Raw genomic sequence first — 19,706 nt, 5'->3', positions numbered from 1 at the left:
GCTAAATGATTAAGATTGAGAGACAAGTTCAACCACTTTATGAACAAAAAGAGGATGGACATGGGCTTGGAGGGCAAGCACTTAATAAAATTTCAAAGCATGGAATCATGACAACATATGAAGTCTACATAGATTGTCTTGTGAAGCATTTTCTAGCAATGCCCAAGAGGCAGTCTTAGCATGCATTCTTTGTGCCCTTCTGCTAAGTTCTGACACTGATGACCAAACAGAATGTAAGACAGCCCTCTAGTTAGCAAAACTTGATCAATATCCACACCATTCATTAGTAAAAGTAGGGGATTCTGATGATAAACCAGTCTCTGATGGAGAACTTTAAGAGCATTCCAGTGTTTGGAATGGGCATCTACTTGCATTCTCATCAGCCATGAAAACCGTAAAGTCCTTGCAGTCAAGCATGGTATAATGGTTATGCTTCCATCCTCTAATATATCCCTAATAACACTGAAAAGTAATAAATCTCTAGTGAAATGTAAAGCTGCAATCACTTGTGCATAAGAAAATAGCAGCTTATAGGGGATGTAGCTCAGTGGTAGAGCGCATGCTTCGCATGTATGAGGCCCTGGGTTCAATCCCTGGCATCTCTTAGTTTTACAAAATACAGCTTTTTACCATATATAAACTCTCTAGTAGAGCCAAAGATAACAAGCAAACCAATAAAAGTACTCTACAGCAATAGTCAAAGTTGAACACAAATCATAAAAAATCAATCAAATATGATTATATTCATCATCTTCTTCATTCCATTTTTCAAAGTTAAGTTCCCATTGAATGCCTATTGCCATTCTCCTACACTGAGGGAAAACTTATGGTAAGTAGGAAATAGATTTTTTATTTTCAGTGGGAACTGAAGGCGACAACTCAAGCAAAGTTTAATAAAAGAGCGAGACAAATAATATAGCAAAACTAATTGATTAAGATTGAGAGACAAGTTCAAACACTTTGTGAACAAAAAGAGGATGGACATGGGCTTGGAGGGCAAGCACTTAATGAAATTTCAAAGCATGGAATGATGACAACATATGAAGTCTACATAGATTGTCTGGTGAAGCATTAGCTAGCAATGCCCAAGAGGCAGACTTAGCATGCATCCTTTGTGCCCTTCTGCTAAGTTCTGACACTGATGACCAAACAGAATGTAAGACAGCCCTCTAGTTAGCAAAACTTGATCAATATCCAAACCATTCATTAGTAAAAGTAGGGGATTCTGATGATGAACCAGTCTCTGATGGAGAACTTTGAGAGCATTCCAATGTTCAGAATGGGCATCTACTTGCATTCTCATCAGCCATGAAAACCATGAAGTCCTTGCAGTCAAGCATGGTATAATGGTTATGCTTCCATCCTCTAATATATCCCTAATAACACTGAAAAGTAGTAAATCTCTAGTGAAATGTAAAGCTGCAATCACTTGTGCATAAGAAAATAGCAGCTCATAGGGGATGTAGCTCAGTGGTAGAGCGCATGCTTCGCATGTATGAGGCCCCGGGGTTAATCCCCGGCATCTCTTTGTTTTACAAAATACAGCTTTTTACCATATGTAAACTCTCTAGTAGAGCCAAAGTTAACAAGCAAATCAATAAAAGTACTCTACAGCAATAGTCAAAGTTGAATACAAATCATAAAAAATCAATCAAATATGATTATATTCATCATCTTCTTCATTACATTTTTCAAAGTTAAGTTCCCATTGAATGCCTATTGCCATTCTCCTACACTGAGGGAAAACATATTGTAAGTAGGAAATAGATTTTTTATTCTCAGTGTGAACTGAAGGCGACTACCTGAGTAAAGTTTAATAAAAGAGCGAGACAAATAATATAGCAGAACTAAATGATTAAGATTGAGAGATAAGTTCAACCACTTTATGAACAAAAAGAGGATGGACATGGGCTTGGAGGGCAAGCACTTAATAAAATTTCAAAGCATGGAATGATGACAACATATGAACTCTACATAGATTGTCTGTTGAAGCATTAGCTAGCAATGCCCAAGAGGCAGTCATAGCATGCATCCTTTGTGCCCTTTTGCTAAGTTCTGACACTGATGACCAAACAGAATGTAAGACAGCCCTCTATTTAGCAAAACTTGATCAATATCCACACCATTCATTAGTAAAAGTAGGGGATTCTGATGATAAACCAGTCTCTTATGGAGAACTTTAAGAGCATTCCAATGTTCGGAATGGGCATCTCCTTGCATTCTCATCAGCCATGAAAACCATAAAGTCCTTGCAGTCAAGGATGGTATAATGGTTATGCTTCCATCCTCTAAGATATCCCTAATAACACTGAAAAGTAGTAAATCTCTAGTGAAATTTAAAGCTGCAATCACTTGTGCATCAAAAAATAGCAGCTCATAGGGGATGTAGCTCAGTGGTAGAGGGCATGCTTCGCATGTATGAGGCCCCGGATGCAATCCCCGGCATCTCCAAGTTTTACGAAATACAGATTTTTACCATATGTAAACTCTCTAGTAGAGCCAAAGAAAACAAGCAAACCAATAAAAGTACTCTACAGCAATAGTCAAAGTTGAATACAAATCATAAAAAATCAATCAAATATGATTATATTCATCATCTTCTTCATTCCATTTTTCAAAGTTAAGTTCCCATTGAATGCCTATTGCCATTCTCCTACACTGAGGGAAAACATATGGTAAGTAGGAAATAGATTTTTTATTCTCAGTGGGAACTGAAGGCGACTACCCGAGCAAAGTTTAATAAAAGAGCGAGACAAATAATATAGCAAAACTAATTGATTAAGATTAAGAGACAAGTTCAAACACTTTGTGAACAAAAAGAGGATGGACATGGGCTTGGAGGGCAAGCAGTTAATGAAATTTCAAAGCATGGAATGATGACAACATATGAACTCTACATAGATTGTCTGTTGAAGCATTAGCTAGCAATGCCCAAGAGGCAGTCATAGCATGCATCCTTTGTGCCCTTTTGCCAAGTTCTGACATTGATGACCAAACAGAATGTAAGACAGCCCTCTATTTAGCAAAACTTGATCAATATCAACACCATTCATTAGTAAAAGTAGGGGATTCTGATGATAAACCAGTCTCTTATGGTGAACTTTAAGAGCATTCCAATGTTCGGAATGGGCATCTACTTGCATTCTCATCAGCCATGAAAACCATAAAGTCCTTGCAGTCAAGCATGGTATAATGGTTATGCTTCCATCCTCTAATATATCCCTAATAACACTGAAAAGTAGTAAATCTCTAGTGAAATGTAAAGTTGCAATCACTTGTGCATAAGAAAATAGCAGCTCATAGGGGATGTAGCTCAGTGGTAGAGTGCATGCTTCGCATGTATGAGGTCCCGGGTTCAATCCCTGGCCTCTCCAAGTTTTACAAAATACAGCTTTTTACCATATGTAAACTCTCTAGTAAAGCCAAAGAAAACAAGCAAACCAATAAAAGTACTCTACAGCAATAGTCAAAGTTGAATACAAATCATAAAAAATCAATCAAATATGATTATATTCATCATCTTCTTCATTCTATTTTTCACAGTTAAGTTCCCATTGAATGCCTATTGCCATTCTTCTACACTGAGCGAAAACATATGGTAAGTAGGAAATAGATTTTTTATTTTCAGTGGGAACTGAAGGCCACTACCCGAGCAAAGTTTAATAAAAGAGCGAGACAAATAATATAGCAAAAGTAATTGATTAAGATTGAGAGACAAGTTCAAACACTTTGTGAACAAAAAGAGGATGGACATGGGCATGGAGGGCAAGCACTTAATGAAATTTCAAAGCATGGAATGATGACAACATATGAACTCTACATAGATTGTCTGTTGAAGCATTAGCTAGCAATGCCCAAGAGGCAGTCACAGAATGCATCCTTTGTGCCCTTTTGCTAAGTTCTGACACTGATGACCAAACAGAATGTAAGACAGCCCTCTATTTAGCAAAAATTGATCAATATCAACACCATTCATTAGTAAAAGTAGGGGATTCTGATGATAAACCAGTCTCTTATGGTGAACTTTAAGAGCATTCCAATGTTCGGAATGGGCATCTACTTGCATTCTCATCAGCCATGAAAACCATAAAGTCCTTGCAGTCAAGCATGGTATAATGGTTATGCTATCATCCTCTAAGATATCCCTAATAACACTGAAAAGTAGTAAATCTCTAGTGAAATGTAAAGCTGCAATCACTTGTGCATAAGAAAAGAGCAACTCATAGGGGATGTAGCTCAGTGGTAGAGCGCATGCTTTGCATGTATGAGGCCCTGGGTTCAATCATCGGCATCTCCAAGTTTTACAAAATACAGCTTTTTACCATATGTAAACTCTTTTGTAGAGCCAAAGATAACAAGCAAACCAATAAAAGTACTCTACAGCAATAGTCAAAGTTGAACACAAATCATAAAAAATCAATCAAATATGATTATATTCATCATCATCTTCATTCCAGTTTTCAAAGTTAAGTTCCCATTGAATGCCTATTGCCATTCTCCTACACTGAGGGAAAACTTATGGTAAGTAGGAAATAGATTTTTTATTTTAAGTGGGAACTGAAGGTGACTACCTGAGCAAAGTTTAATAAAAGAGCGAGACAAATAATATAGCAAAACTAATTGATTAAGATTGAGAGACAAGTTCAAACACTTTGTGAACAAAAAGAGGATGGACATGGGCTTGGAGGGCAAGCACTTAATGAAATTTCAAAGCATGGAATGATGACAACATATGAACTCTACTTAGATTGTCTGGTGAAGCATTAGCTAGCAATGCCCAAGAGGCAGTCATAGCATGCATCCTTTGTGCCCTTCTGCTAAGTTCTGACACTGATGAGCAAACAGAATGTAAGACAGCCCTCTAGTTAGCAAAACTTGATCAATATCCACACCATTCATTAGTAAAAGTAGGGGATTCTGATGATAAACCAGTCTCTGATGGAGAACTTTAAGAGCATTCCAATGTTTGGAATGGGCTTCAACTTGCATTCTCATCACCCATGAAAACCATAAAGCCCTTGCAGTCAAGCATGGTATAATGGTTATGCTTCCATCCTCTAATATATCCCTAATAACACTGAAAAGTAGTAAATCTCTAGTGAAATGTAAAGCTGCAATCACTTGTGCATAAGATAATAGCAGCTCATAGGGGATGTAGCTCAGTGGTAGAGCGCATGCTTCTCATGTATGAGGCCCCGGGTTCAATCCCCGGCATCTCCAAGTTTACAAAATACAGCTTTTTACCATATGTAAACTCTCTAGTAGAGCCAAAGTTAACAAGCAAACCAATAAAAGTACTCTACAGCAATAGTCAAAGTTGAATACAAATCATAAAAAATCAATCAAATATGATTATATTCATCATCTTCTTCATTCCATTTTTCAAAGTTAAGTTCCCATTGAATGCCTATTGCCATTCTCCTACACTGAGGGAAAACATATGGTAAGTAGGAAATAGATTTTTTATTTTCAGTGGGAACTGAAGGCGACTACCCGAGCAAAGTCTAATAAAAGAGTGAGACAAATAATATAGCACAACTAATTGATTAAGATTGAGAGACAAGTTCAAACACTTTGTGAACAAAAAGAGGATGGACATGGGCTTGGAGGGCAAGCACTTAATGAAATTTCAAAGCATGGAATGATGACAACATATGAACTCTACATAGATTGTCTGTTGAAGCATTAGCTAGCAGTGTCCAGGAAGCAGTCATAGCATGCATCCTTTGTGCCCTTCTGCTAAGTTCTGACACTGATGACCAAACAGAATGTAAGACAGCCCTCTAGTTAGCAAAACTTGATCAATATCCACACCATTCATTAGTAAAAGTAGGGGATTCTGATGATAAACCAGTCTCTGATGGAGAACTTTAAGAGCATTCCAGTGTTTGGAATGGGCTTCTACTTGCATTCTCATCAGCCATGAAAACCATAAAGTCCTTGCAGTCAAGCATGGTATAATGGTAATGCTTCCATCCTCTAAGATATCCCTAATAACACTGAAAAGTAGTAAATCTCTAGTGAAATGTAAAGCTGCAATCACTTGTGTATAAAAAAATAGCAGCTCATAGGGGATGTAGCTCAGTGGTAGAGTGCATGCTTCGCATGTATGAGGCCCCGGATTCAATCCCCGACATCTCCAAGTTTTATAAAATACAGCTTTTTACCATATGTAAACTCTCTAGTAGAGCCAAAGAAAACAAGCAAACCAATAAAAGTACTCTACAGCAATAGTCAGAGTTGAATACAAATCATAAAAAATCAATCAAATATGATTATATTCATCATCTTCTTCATTCCAATTTTCAAAGTTAAGTTCCCATTGAATGCCTATTGCCATTCTCCTACACTGAGGGAAAACTTATGGTAAGTAGGAAATAGATTTTATATTTTCAGTGGGAACTGAAGGCGACAACCCGAGCAAAGTTTAATAAAAGAGCGAGACAAGTAATATAGCAAAACTAATTGATTAAGATTGAGAGACAAGTTCAAACACTTTGTGAACAAAAAGAGGATGGACATAGGCTTGGAGGGCAAGCGCTTAATTAAATTTCAAAGCATGGAATGATGACAACATATCAACTCTACATAGATTGTCTGGTGAAGCATTAGCTAGCAATGCCCAAGAGGCAGTCATAGCATGCATCCTTTGTGCCCTTCTGCTAAGTTCATACCCTGATGACCAAACAGAATGTAAGACAGCCCTCTAGTTAGCAAAACTTGATCATTATGCACACCATTAATTTGTAAAAGTAGGGGATTTCTGAAGATAATCCAGTCTCTGATGGAGAACTTTAAGAGCATTCCAAAGTTTGGAATGGACTTCTACTTGATTTCTCATCACCCATGAAAACCATAAAGTCCTTGCAGTCAAGCATGGTATAATGGTTATGCTTCCATCCTCTAATATATCCCTAATAACACTGAAAAGTAGTAAATCTCTAGTGAAATGTAAAGCTGCAATCACTTGTGCATAAAAAAATAGCAGCTCATACGGGATGTAGCTCAGTGGTAGAGCGCATGCTTCGCATGTATGAGGCCCCGGATTCAATCCCCGGCATCTCCAAGTTTTACAAAATACAGCTTTTTACCATATGTAAACTCTCTAGTAGAGCCAAAGAAAACAAGCAAACCAATAAAAGTACTCTACAGCAATAGTCAAAGTTGAATACAAATCATAAAAAATCAATCAAATATGATTATATTCATCATCTTCTTCATTCCATTTTTCAAAGTTAAGTTCCCATTGAATGCCTATTGCCATTCTCCTACACTGAGGGAAAACATATGGTAAGTAGGAAATAGATTTTTTATTTTCAGTGGGAACTGAAGGCGACTACCCGAGCAAAGTTTAATAAAAGAGCGAGACAAATAATATAGCAAAACTAATTGATTAAGATTGAGAGACAAGTTCAAACACTTTGTGAACAAAAAGAGGATGGACATGGGCTTGGAGGGCAAGCACTTAATGAAATTTCAAAGCATGGAATGATGACAACATATGAACTCTACATAGATTGTCTGGTGAAGTATTAGCTAGCAGTGGCCAAGAGGCAGTCTTAGCATGCATCCTTTGTGCCCTTCTGCTAAGTTCTGACACTGATGACCAAACAGAATGTAAGACAGCCCTCTAGTTAGCAAAACTTGATCAATATCCACACCATTCATTAGTAAAAGTAGGGGATTCTGATGATAAACCAGTCTCTGATGGAGAACTTTAAGAGCATTCCAATGTTTGGAATGGACTTCTACTTGCCTTCTCATCACCCATGAAAACCATAAAGTCCTTGCAGTCAAGCATGGTATAATGGTTATGCTTCCATCCTCTAATATATCCCTAATAACACTGAAAAGTAGTAAATCTCTAGTGAAATGTAAAGCTGCAATCACTTGTACATAAGAAAATAGCAGCTCATAGGGGATGTAGCTCAGTGGTAGAGCGCATGCTTCGCATGTATGAGGCCCCGGGTTCAATCCCCGGCGTCTCCAAGTTTTACAAAATACAGCTTTTTACCATATGTAAACTCTCTAGTAGAGCCAAAGTTAACAAGCAAACCAAAAAAAGTACTCTGTAGCAATAGTCAAAGTTGAATACAAATCATAAAAAATCAATCAAATATGATTATATTCATCATCTTCTTCATTCCATTTTTCAAAGTTAAGTTCCCATTGAATGCCTATTGCCATTCTCATACACTGAGGGAAAACATATGGTAAGTAGGAAATAGATTTTTTATTTTCAGTGGGAACTGAAGGCGACTACCCGAGCAAAGTTTAATAAAAGAGCGAGACAAATAATATAGCAAAACTAATTGATTAAGATTGAGAGACAAGTTCAAACACTTTGTGAACAAAAAGAGGATGGACATGGGCTTGGAGGGCAAGCACTTAATGAAATTTCAAAGCATGGAATGATGACAACATATGAACTCTACATAGATTGTCTGTTGAAGCATTAGCTAGCAGTATCCAGGAAGCAGTCATAGCATGCATCCTTTGTGCCCTTCTGCTAAGTTCTGACACTGATGACCAAACAGAATGTAAGACAGCCCTCTAGTTAGCAAAACTTGATCACTATCCACACCATTCATTAGTAAAAGTAGGGGATTCTGATGATAAACCAGTCTCTGATGGAGAACTTTAAGAGCATTCCAATGTTTGGAATGGACTTCTACTTGCATTCTCATCACCTATGAAAACCATAAAGTCCTTGCAGTAAAGCATGGTATAATGGTTATGCTTCCATCCTCTAATATATCCCTAATAACACTGAAAAGTAGTAAATCTCTAGTGAAATGTAAAGCTGCAATCACTTGTACATAAGAAAATAACAGCTCATAGGGGATGTAGCTCAGTGGAAGAGTGCATGCTTCGCATGTATGAGGCCCCGGGTTCAATCCCCGGCATCTCAAAGTTTTACAAAATACAGCTTTTTACCATAAGTAAACTCTCTAGTAGAGCCAAAGTTAACAAGCAAACCAATAAAAGTACTCTACAGCAATAGTCAAAGTTGAATACAAATCATAAAAAATCAATCAAATATGATTATATTCATCATCTTCTTCATTCCATTTTTCAAAGTTAAGTTCCCATTGAATGCCTATTGCCATTCTCCTACACTGAGGGAAAACATATGGTAAGTAGGAAATAGATTTTTTATTCTCAGTGGGAACTGAAGGCGACTACCCTAGCAAAGTTTAATAAAAGAGAGAGACAAATAATATAGCAAAACTAATTGATTAAGATTGAGAGACAAGTTCAAACACTTTGAGAACAAAAAGAGGATGGACATGGGCATGGAGGGCAAGCACTTAATGAAATTTCAAAGCATGGAATGATGACAACATATGAACTCTACAAATATTGTCTGTTGCAGCATTAGCTGGCAGTGGCCAAGAGGCAGTCTTAGCATGCATCCTTTGTGCCCTTCTGCTAAGTTCTGACACTGATGACCAAACAGAATGTAAGACAGCCCTCTAGTTAGCAAAACTTGATCAATATCCACACCATTCATTAGTAAAAGTAGGGGATTCTGATGATAAACCAGTCTCTGATGGAGAACTTTAAGAGCATTCCAATGTTTGGAATGGACTTCTACTTGCCTTCTCATCACCCATGAAAACCATAAAGTCCTTGCAGTCAAGCATGGTATAATGGTTATGCTTCCATCCTCTAATATATCCCTAATAACACTGAAAAGTAGTAAATCTCTAGTGAAATGTAAAGCTGCAATCACTTGTACATAAGAAAATAGCAGCTCATAGGGGATGTAGCTCAGTGGTAGTAGGGGATTCTGATGATAAACCAGTCTCTGATGGAGAACTTAAAGAGCATTCCAATGTTTGGAATGGACTTCTACTTGCATTCTCATCACCCATGAAAACCATAAAGTCCTTGCAGTAAAGCATGGTATAATGGTTATGCTTCCATCCTCTAATATATCCCTAATAACACTGAAAAGTAGTAAATCTCTAGTGAAATGTAAAGCTGCAATCACTTGTACATAAGAAAATAACAGCTCATAGGGGATGTAGCTCAGTGGTAGAGTGCATGCTTCACATGTATGAGGCCCCGGGTTCAATCACCGGCATCTCCAAGTTTTACAAAATACAGCTTTTTACCATAAGTAAACTCTCTAGTAGAGCCAAAGTTAACAAGCAAACCAATAAAAGTACTCTACAGCAATAGTCAAAGTTGAATACAAATCATAAAAAATCAATCAAATATGATTATATTCATCATCTTCTTCATTCCATTTTTCAAAGTTAAGTTCCCATTGAATGCCTATTGCCATTCTCCTACACTGAGGGAAAACATATGGTAAGTAGGAAATAGATTTTTTATTTTCAGTGGGAACTGAAGGCGACTACCCGAGCAAAGTTTAATAAAAGAGCGAGACAAATAATATAGCAAAACTAATTGATTAAGATTGAGAGACAAGTTCAAACACTTTGTGAACAAAAAGAGGATGGACATGGGCTTGGAGGGCAAGCACTTAATGAAATTTCAAAGCATGGAATGATGACAACATATGAACTCTACATAGATTGTCTGTTGAAGCATTAGCTAGCAGTATCCAGGAAGCAGTCATAGCATGCATCCTTTGTGCCCTTCTGCTAAGTTCTGACACTGATGACCAAACAGAATGTAAGACAGCCCTCTAGTTAGCAAAACTTGATCAATATCCACACCATTCATTAGTAAAAGTAGGGGATTCTGATGATAAACCAGTCTCTGATGGAGAACTTTAAGAGCATTCCAATGTTTGGAATGGACTTGTACTTGCCTACTCATCACCCATGAAAACCATAAAGTCCTTGCAGTCAAGCATGGTATAATGGTTATGCTTCCATCCTCTAATATATCCCTAATAACACTGAAAAGTAGTAAATCTCTAGTGAAATGTAAAGCTGCAATCACTTGTACGTAAGAAAATAGCAGCTCATAGGGGATGTAGCTCAGTGGTAGAGCGCATGCTTTGCATGTATGAGGCCTGGGTTCAATCCCCGGCGTCTCCAAGTTTTACAAAATACTGCTTTTTACCATATGTAAACTCTCTAGTAGAGCCAATGTTAACAAGCAAACCAAAAAAAGTACTCTGTAGCAATAGTCAAAGTTGAATACAAATCATAAAAAATCAATCAAATATGATTATATTCATCATCTTCTTCATTCCATTTTTCAAAGTTAAGTTCCCATTGAATGCCTATTGCCATTCTCCTACACTGAGGGAAAACATATGGTAAGTAGGAAATAGATTTTTTATTTTCAGTGGGAACTGAAGGCGACTACCCGAGCAAAGTTTAATAAAAGAGCGAGACAAATAATATAGCAAAACTAATTGATTAAGATTGAGAGACAAGTTCAAACACTTTGTGAACAAAAAGAGGATGGACATGGGCTTGGAGGGCAAGCACTTAATGAAATTTCAAAGCATGGAATGATGACAACATATGAACTCTACATAGATTGTCTGTTGAAGCATTAGCTAGCAGTATCCAGGAAGCAGTCATAGCATGCATCCTTTGTGCCCTTCTGCTAAGTTCTGACACTGATGACCAAACAAAATGTAAGACAGCCCTCTAGTTAGCAAAACTTGATCAATATCCACACCATTCATTAGTAAAAGTAGGGGATTCTGATGATAAACCAGTCTCTGATGGAGAACTTTAAGAGCATTCCAATGTTTGGAATGGACTTCTACTTGCATTCTCATCACCCATGAAAACCATAAAGTCCTTGCAGTAAAGCATGGTATAATGGTTATGCTTCCATCCTCTAATATATCCCTAATAACACTGAAAAGTAGTAAATCTCTAGTGAAATGTAAAGCTGCAATCACTTGTACATAAGAAAATAACAGTTCATAGGGGATGTAGCTCAGTGGTAGAGCGCATGCTTCGCATGTATGAGGCCCCGGGTTCAATCCCCGGCATCTCCAAGTTTTACAAAATACAGCTTTTTACCATAAGTAAACTCTCTAGTAGAGCCAAAGTTAACAAGCAAACCAATAAAAGTACTCTACAGCAATAGTCAAAGTTGAATACAAATCATAAAAAATCAATCAAATATGATTATATTCATCATCTTCTTCATTCCATTTTTCAAAGTTAAGTTCCCATTGAATGCCTATTGCCATTCTCCTACACTGAGGGAAAACATATGGTAAGTAGGAAATAGATTTTTTATTTTCAGTGGGAACTGAAGGCGACTACCCGAGCAAAGTTTAATAAAAGAGCGAGACAAATAATATAGCAAAACTAATTGATTAAGATTGAGAGACAAGTTCAAACACTTTGTGAACAAAAAGAGGATGGACATGGGCTTGGAGGGCAAGCACTTAATGAAATTTCAAAGCATGGAATGATGACAACATATGAACTCTACAAATATTGTCTGTTGAAGCATTAGCTAGCTGTGGCCAAGAGGCAGTCTTAGCATGCATCCTTTGTGCCCTTCTGCTAAGTTCTGACACTGATGACCAAACAGAATGTAAGACAGCCCTCTAGTTAGCAAAACTTGATCAATATCCACACCATTCATTAGTAAAAGTAGGGGATTCTGATGATAAACCAGTCTCTGATGGAGAACTTTAAGAGCATTCCAGTGTTTGGAATGGGCATCTACTTGCATTCTCATCAGCCATGAAAAACATAAAGTCCTTGCAGTCAAGCATGGTATAATGGTAATGCTTCCATCCTCTAAGATATCCCTAATAACACTGAAAAGTTGTAAATCTCTAGTGAAATGTAAAGCTGCAATAACTTGTGCATAAAAAAATAGCAGCTCATAGGGGATGTAGCTCAGTGGTAGAGTGCGTGCTTCGCATGTATGAGGCCCCGGATTCAATCCCCGGCATCTCCAAGTTTTATAAAATACAGCTTTTTACCATATGTAAACTCTCTAGTAGAGCCAAAGAAAACAAGCAAACCAATAAAAGTACTCTACAGCAATAGTCAGAGTTGAATACAAATCATAAAAAATCAATCAAATATGATTATATTCATCATCTTCTTCATTCCAATTTTCAAAGTTAAGTTCCCATTGAATGCCTATTGCCATTCTCCTACACTGAGGGAAAACTTATGGTAAGTAGGAAATAGATTTTCTATTTTCAGAGGGAACTGAAGGCGACAACAAGAGCAAAGTTTAATAAAAGAGCAAGACAAGAAATATAGCAAAACTAATTGATTAAGATTGAGAGACAAGTTCAAACACTTTGTGAACAAAAAGAGGATGGACATAGGCTTGGAGGGCAAGCACTTAATGAAATTTCAAAGCATGGAATGATGACAACATATCAACTCTACATAGATTGTCTGGTGAAGCATTAGCTAGCAATGCCCAAGAGGCAGTCATAGCATGCATCCTTTGTGCCCTTCTGCTAAGTTCTGACACTGATGACCAAACAGAATGTAAGACAGCCCTCTAGTTAGGAAAACTTGATCAATATCCACACCATTCATTAGTAAAAGTAGGGGATTCTGATGATAAACCAGTCTCTGATGGAGAACTTTAAGAGCATTCCAATGTTTGGAATGGGCTTCTACTTGCATTCTTATCAGCCATGAAAACCATAAAGTCCTTGCAGTCAAGCATGGTATAATGGTTATGCTTCCATCCTCTAATATATCCCTAATAACACTGAAAAGTAGTAACTCTCTAGTGAAATGTAAAGCTGCAATCACTTGTGCATAAGAAAATAGCAGCTCATATGGGATGTAGCTCAGTGGTAGAGCGCATGCTTCACATGTATGAGGCCCCGGGTTCAATCCCCGGCATTTCCAAGTTTAACAAAATACAACTTTTTACCATATGTAAACTCTCTAGTAGAGCAAAAGTTAAAAAGCAAACCAATAAAAGTACTCTACAGCAATAGTCAAAGTTGAATACAAATCATAAAAAATCAATCAAATATGATTATATTCATCATCTTCTTCATTCCATTTTTCAAAGTTAAGTTCCCATTGAATGCCTATTGCCATTCTCCTACACTGAGGGAAAACATATGGTAAGTAGGAAATAGATTTTTTATTTTCAGTGGGAACTGAAGGCGACTACCCGAGCAAAGTTTAATAAAAGAGCGAGACAAATAATAAAGCAAAACTAATTGATTAAGATCGAGAGACAAGTTCAAACACTTTGTGAACAAAAAGAGGATGGACATAGGCTTGGAGGGCTAGCACTTAATGAAATTTCAAAGCATGGAATGATGACAACATATGAACTCTACATAGATTGTCTGGTGAAGCATTAGCTAGCAATGCCCAAGAGGCAGTCATAGCATGCATCCATTGTGCCCTTCTGCTAAGTTCTGACACTGATGACCAAACAGAATGTAAGACAGCCCTCTAGATAGCAAAACTTGATCAATATCCACACCATTCATTACTAAAAGTAGGGGATTCTGATGATAAACCAGTCTCTGATGGAGAACTTTAAGAGCATTCCAATGTTTGGAATAGGCTTCTACTTGCATTCTCATCACCCATGACAACCATGAAGTCCTTGCAGTCAAGCATGGTATAATGGATATGCTTCCATCCTTTAATATATCGCTAATAACACTGAAAAGTAGTAAATCTCTAGTGAAATATAAAGCTGCACTCACTTGTGCATAAGGAAATAGCAGCTCATAGGGGATGTAGCTCGGTGGTAGAGCGCATGCTTCGCATATATGAGGCCCCGGTTTCAATCTCCGGCATCTCCAAGTTTTACAAAATACAGCTTTTTACCATATGTAAACTCTCTAGTAGAGCCAAAGATAACAAGCAAACCAATAAAAGTACTCTACAGCAATAGTCAAAGTTGAATACAAATCATAAAAAATCAATCAATTATGATTATATTCATCATCTTCTTCATTCCAGTTTTCAAAGTTAAGTTTCCATTGAATGCCTATTGCCATTCTCCTACACTGAGGGAAAACTTATGGTAAGTAGGAAATAGATTTTTTATTTTCAGTGGGAACTGAAGGCGACTACCTGAGCAAAGTTTAATAAAAGAGCGAGACAAATAATATAGCAAAACTAATTGATTAAGATTGAGAGACAAGTTCAAACACTTTGTGAACAAATAGAGGATGGACATGGGCTTGGAGGGCAAGCACTTAATGAAATTTGAAAGCATGGAATGATGACAACATATGAACTCTACATAGATTGTCTGGTGAAGCATTAGCTAGCAATGCCCAAGATGCAGTCATAGCATGCATCCTTTGTGCCCTTCTGCTAAGTTCTGACACTGATGACCAAACAGAATGTAAGACAGCCCCCTAGTTAGCAAAACTTGATCAATATCCATACCATTCATTAGTAAAAGTAGGGGATTCTGATGATGAACCAGTCTCTGATGGAGAACTTTAAGAGCATTCTAATGTTCGGAATGGGCATCTACTTGCATTCTCATCAGCAATGAAAACCATAAAGTCCTTGCAGTCAAGCATGGTTTAATGGTTATACTTCCATCCTCTAATATGTCCCTAATAACACTGAAAAGTAGTAAATCTCCAGTGAAATGTAAAGTTGCAATCACTTGTGCATAAGAAAATAGCAGTTCATAGGGGATGTAGCTCAGTGGTAGAGCGCATGCTTCGCATGTATGAGGCCCTGGGTTCAATCCCCGGCATCTCCAAGTTTTACAAAATACAGCTTTTTACCATATGTAAACTCTCTAGTAGAGCCAAAATTAACAAGCAAACCAATAAAAGTACTCTACAGCAATAGTCAAAGTTGAATACAAATCATAAAAAATCAATCAAATATGATTATGTTCATCATCTTCTTCATTCCATTTTTCAAAGTTAAGTTCCCATTGCATGCCTATTTCCATTCTCCTACACTGAGGGAAAACATATGGTAAGTAGGAAATAGATTTTTTATTTTCAGTGGGAACTGAAGGCGACTACCCGAGCAAAGTTTAATAAAACAGCGAGACAAATAATTTAGCAAAACTAATTGATTAAGATTGAGAGACAAGTTCAAACACTTTGTGAACAAAAAGAGGATGGACATGGGCTTGGAGGGCAAGCACTTAATGAAATTTCAAAGCATGGAATGATGACAACATATGAACTCTACAAAGATTGTCTGTTGAAGCATTAGCTAGCAGTGGCCAAGAGGCAGTCTTAGCATGCATCCTTTGTGCCCTTCTGCTAAGTTCTGACACTGATGACCAAACAGAATGTAAGACAGCCCTCTAGTTAGCAAAACTTGATCAATATCCACACCATTCATTAGTAAAAGTAAGGGATTCTGATGATGAACCAGTCTCTGATGGAGAACTTTAAGAGCATTCCAATGTTCAGAATGGGCATCTACTTGCATTCTCATCAGCCATGAAAACCATACAGTCTTTGAAGTCAAGCATGGTATAATGGTTATCCTTCCATCCTCTAAGATATCACTAATAACACTGAAAAGTAGTAAATCTCTAGTGAATTGTAAAGCTGCAATCACTTATGCATCAGAAAATAGCAGCTCATAGGGGATGTAGCTCAGTGGTAGAGCGCATGCTTCACTTGTATAAGGCCCTGAGTTCAATCCCCAGAATCTCTAAGTTTTGCAAAATACAGCTTTTTACCTTATGTAAACTCTCTAGAAGAGCCAAAGATAACAAGCAAACCAATACAAGTACTCTACAGCAATAGTCAAAGTTGAATACAAATCATAAAAAAATAATCAAATATGATTATATTCATCATCTTCTTCATTCCATTTTTCAAAGTTAAGTTCCCATTGAATGCCTATTGCCATTCTCCTACACTGAGGGAAAACATATGGTAAGTAGGAAATGGATTTTTTATTCTCAGTGGGAACTGAAGGCAACTACCTGAGCAAAGTTTAATAAAAGAGCGAGACAAATAATATAGCAGAACTAAATGATTAAGATTGAGAGACAAGTACAACCATTAATGAACAAAAAGAGGATGGACATGGGCTTGGAGGGCAAGCACTTAATGAAATTTCAAAGCATGGAATGATGACAACATATCAACTCTACATAGATTGTCTGGTGAAGCATTAGCTAGCAATGCCCAAAAGGCAGTCTTAGCATGCATCCTTTGTGCCCTTCTGCTAAGTTCAGACACTGATGACCAAACAGAATGTAAGACAGCCCTCTAGTTAGCAAAACTTGATCAATATCCACACCATTCATTAGTAAAAGTAGGGGATTCTGATCATAAACCAGTCTCTGATGGAGAACTTTAAGAGCATTCCAGTGTTTGGAAGGGGCATCTACTTGCATTCTCATCAGCCATGAAAACCATAAAGTCCTTGCAGTCAAGCATGGTATAATGGTTATGCTTCCATCCTCTAAGATATCCCTAATAACACTGAAAAGTAGTAAATCTCTAGTGAAATGTAAAGCTGCAATCACTTGTGCATAAAAAATAGCAGCTCATAGGGGATGTAGCTCAGTGGTAGAGCGCATGCTTCGCATGTTTGAGGCCCCGGATTCAATCCCCGGCATCTCCAAGTTTTACAAAATACAGCTTTTTACCATATGTAAACTCTCTAGTAGAGCCAAAGAAAACAAGCAAACCAATAAAAGTACTCTACAGCAATAGTCAAAGTTGAATACAAATAATAAAAAATCAATCAAATATGATTATATTCATCATCTTCTTCATTCCAGTTTTCAAAGTTAAATACCTATTGAATGCCTATTGCCATTCTCCTACACTGAAGGAAAACATATGGTAAGTAGGAAATAGATTTTTTATTTTCTGTGGGAACTGAAGGCGACTACCTGAGCAAAGTTTAATAAAAGAGCGAGACAAATAATATAGCAAAACTAATTGTTTAAGATTGAAAGACAAGTTCAAACACTTTGTGAACAAAAAGAGCATGGACATGGGCTTGGAGGGCAAGCACTTAATGAAATTTCAAAGCATGGAATGATGACTACATATGAACTCTACTTAGATTGTCTGGTGAAGCAGTAGCTAGCAATGACCAAGAGGCAGTCATAGTATGCATCCTTTGTGCCCTTCTACTAAGTTCTGATACTGATGACCAAACAGAATGTAAGACAGCCCTCTAGTTAGCAAAACTTGATCAATATCCACACCATTCATTAGTAAAAGTAGGGGATTCTGATGATAAACCAGTCTCTGATGGAGAACTTTAAGAGCATTCCAATGTTTGGAATGGGCTTCTACTTGCATTCTCATCACCCATGAAGACCATAAAGTCCTTGCAGTCAAGCATGGTATAATGGTTATGCTTCCATCCTCTAAGATATCCCTAATAACACTGAAAAGTAGTAAATCTCTAGTGAAATGTAAAGCTGCAATCACTTGTGCATAAAAAAATAGCAGCTCATAGGGGATGTAGCTCAGTGGTAGAGTGCATGCTTCGCATGTATGAGGCCCCGGTTTCAATCCCCGGCATCTCTAAGTTTTACAAAATACAGCTTTTTACCATATGTAAACTCTCTAGTAGAGCCAAATAAAACAAGCAAACCAATAAAAGTACTCTACAGCAATAGTCAAAGTTGAATACAAATCATAAAAAATTAATCAAATATGATTATATTCATCATCTTCTTCATTCAATTTTTCAAAGTTAAGTTCCCATTGAATGCTTATTGCCATTCTCCTACACTGAGGGAAAACTTATGGTAAGTAGGAAATAGATTTTTTATTCTCAGTGGGAACTGAAGGCGACAACTCAAGCAAAGTTTAATAAAAGAGCGAGACAAATAATATAGCAAAACTAATTGATTAAGATTGAGAGACAAGTTCAAACACTTTGTGAAGAAAAAGAGGAGGACATGGGCTTGGAGGGCAAGCACTTAATGAAATTTCAAAGCATGGAATGATGACAACATATGAACTCTACAAAGATTGTCTGTTGAAGCATTAGCTAGCAGTGGCCAAGAGGCAGTCTTAGCATGCATCCTTTCTGCCCTTCTGCTAAGTTCTGACACTGATGACCAAACAGATTGTAAGACAGCCCTCTAGTTAGCAAAACTTGATCAATATCCACACCATTCATTAGTAAAAGAAGGGGATTCTGATGATGAACCAGTCTCTGATGGAGAACTTTAAGAGCATTCCAATGTTCGGAATGGGCATCTACTTGCATTCTCATCAGCCATGAAAACCATACAGTCCTTGAAGTCAAGCATGGTATAATGGTTATCCTTCCATCCTCTAAGATATCACTAATAACACTGAAAAGTAGTAAATCTCTAGGGAATTGTAAAGCTGCAATCACTTATGCATCAGAAAATAGCAGCTCATAGGGGATGTAGCTCGGTGGTAGAGCGCATGCTTTGCTTGTATAAGCCCCTGAGTTCAATCCCCAGAATCTCCAAGTTTTGCAAAATACAGCTTTTTACCATATGTAAACTCTCTAGAAGAGCCAAAGATAACAAGCAAACCAATACAAGTACTCTACAGCTATAGTCAAAGTTGAATACAAATCATAAAAAAATAATCAAATATGATTATATTCATCATCTTCTTCATTCCATTTTTCAAAGTTAAGTTCCCATTGAATGCCTATTGCCATTCTCCTACACTGAGGGAAAACATATGGTAAGTAGGAAATAGATTTTTTATTCTCAGTGGGAACTGAAGGCGACTACCTGAGCAAAGTTTAATAAAAGAGCGAGACAAATAATATAGCAGAACTAAATGATTAAGATTGAGAGACAAGTACAACCATTAATGAACAAAAAGAGGATGGACATGGGCT

General features: G+C 37.3%; 15 non-coding genes across 15 annotated transcripts; all 15 read left to right on the top strand.

Annotated features, from left to right (window-relative positions):
* Window positions 1–533: 533 nt before the first annotated feature.
* On the top strand, window positions 534–605 carry TRNAA-CGC (transfer RNA alanine (anticodon CGC)). The gene has a single exon. It is a non-coding gene; the product is annotated as a tRNA-Ala (tRNA).
* A 2,697-nt stretch (window positions 606–3,302) lies between these two features.
* TRNAA-CGC (transfer RNA alanine (anticodon CGC)) lies at window positions 3,303–3,374 on the top strand. Its single transcript has one exon. It is a non-coding gene; the product is annotated as a tRNA-Ala (tRNA).
* Window positions 3,375–4,225: 851 nt separating this feature from the next.
* On the top strand, window positions 4,226–4,297 carry TRNAA-UGC (transfer RNA alanine (anticodon UGC)). The gene has a single exon. It is a non-coding gene; the product is annotated as a tRNA-Ala (tRNA).
* An 851-nt stretch (window positions 4,298–5,148) lies between these two features.
* Window positions 5,149–5,220, top strand: TRNAE-CUC (transfer RNA glutamic acid (anticodon CUC)). The gene has a single exon. It is a non-coding gene; the product is annotated as a tRNA-Glu (tRNA).
* An 850-nt stretch (window positions 5,221–6,070) lies between these two features.
* TRNAA-CGC (transfer RNA alanine (anticodon CGC)) lies at window positions 6,071–6,142 on the top strand. The gene has a single exon. It is a non-coding gene; the product is annotated as a tRNA-Ala (tRNA).
* A 1,775-nt stretch (window positions 6,143–7,917) lies between these two features.
* Window positions 7,918–7,989, top strand: TRNAA-CGC (transfer RNA alanine (anticodon CGC)). The gene has a single exon. It is a non-coding gene; the product is annotated as a tRNA-Ala (tRNA).
* An 851-nt stretch (window positions 7,990–8,840) lies between these two features.
* TRNAA-CGC (transfer RNA alanine (anticodon CGC)) lies at window positions 8,841–8,912 on the top strand. The gene has a single exon. It is a non-coding gene; the product is annotated as a tRNA-Ala (tRNA).
* A 1,112-nt stretch (window positions 8,913–10,024) lies between these two features.
* TRNAV-CAC (transfer RNA valine (anticodon CAC)) lies at window positions 10,025–10,096 on the top strand. Its single transcript has one exon. It is a non-coding gene; the product is annotated as a tRNA-Val (tRNA).
* An 851-nt stretch (window positions 10,097–10,947) lies between these two features.
* TRNAA-UGC (transfer RNA alanine (anticodon UGC)) lies at window positions 10,948–11,018 on the top strand. The gene has a single exon. It is a non-coding gene; the product is annotated as a tRNA-Ala (tRNA).
* An 851-nt stretch (window positions 11,019–11,869) lies between these two features.
* TRNAA-CGC (transfer RNA alanine (anticodon CGC)) lies at window positions 11,870–11,941 on the top strand. Its single transcript has one exon. It is a non-coding gene; the product is annotated as a tRNA-Ala (tRNA).
* Window positions 11,942–12,792: 851 nt separating this feature from the next.
* TRNAA-CGC (transfer RNA alanine (anticodon CGC)) lies at window positions 12,793–12,864 on the top strand. Its single transcript has one exon. It is a non-coding gene; the product is annotated as a tRNA-Ala (tRNA).
* An 851-nt stretch (window positions 12,865–13,715) lies between these two features.
* TRNAV-CAC (transfer RNA valine (anticodon CAC)) lies at window positions 13,716–13,788 on the top strand. Its single transcript has one exon. It is a non-coding gene; the product is annotated as a tRNA-Val (tRNA).
* A 1,773-nt stretch (window positions 13,789–15,561) lies between these two features.
* On the top strand, window positions 15,562–15,633 carry TRNAA-CGC (transfer RNA alanine (anticodon CGC)). Its single transcript has one exon. It is a non-coding gene; the product is annotated as a tRNA-Ala (tRNA).
* Window positions 15,634–17,405: 1,772 nt separating this feature from the next.
* TRNAA-CGC (transfer RNA alanine (anticodon CGC)) lies at window positions 17,406–17,477 on the top strand. Its single transcript has one exon. It is a non-coding gene; the product is annotated as a tRNA-Ala (tRNA).
* Window positions 17,478–18,328: 851 nt separating this feature from the next.
* Window positions 18,329–18,400, top strand: TRNAA-CGC (transfer RNA alanine (anticodon CGC)). Its single transcript has one exon. It is a non-coding gene; the product is annotated as a tRNA-Ala (tRNA).
* The last annotated feature ends 1,306 nt before the right edge of the window (window positions 18,401–19,706 follow it).

The sequence above is a fragment of the Taudactylus pleione genome, unplaced genomic scaffold (genome assembly GCF_031769625.1).
Source record: "Taudactylus pleione unplaced genomic scaffold, aTauple2 ptg000070l, whole genome shotgun sequence".
NCBI classification, from domain to species: Eukaryota; Metazoa; Chordata; class Amphibia; order Anura; family Myobatrachidae; genus Taudactylus; species Taudactylus pleione.
The sequence above is the reverse complement of the archived record's forward strand: the minus strand, read 5'-3'. Positions and strand labels throughout refer to the sequence as shown.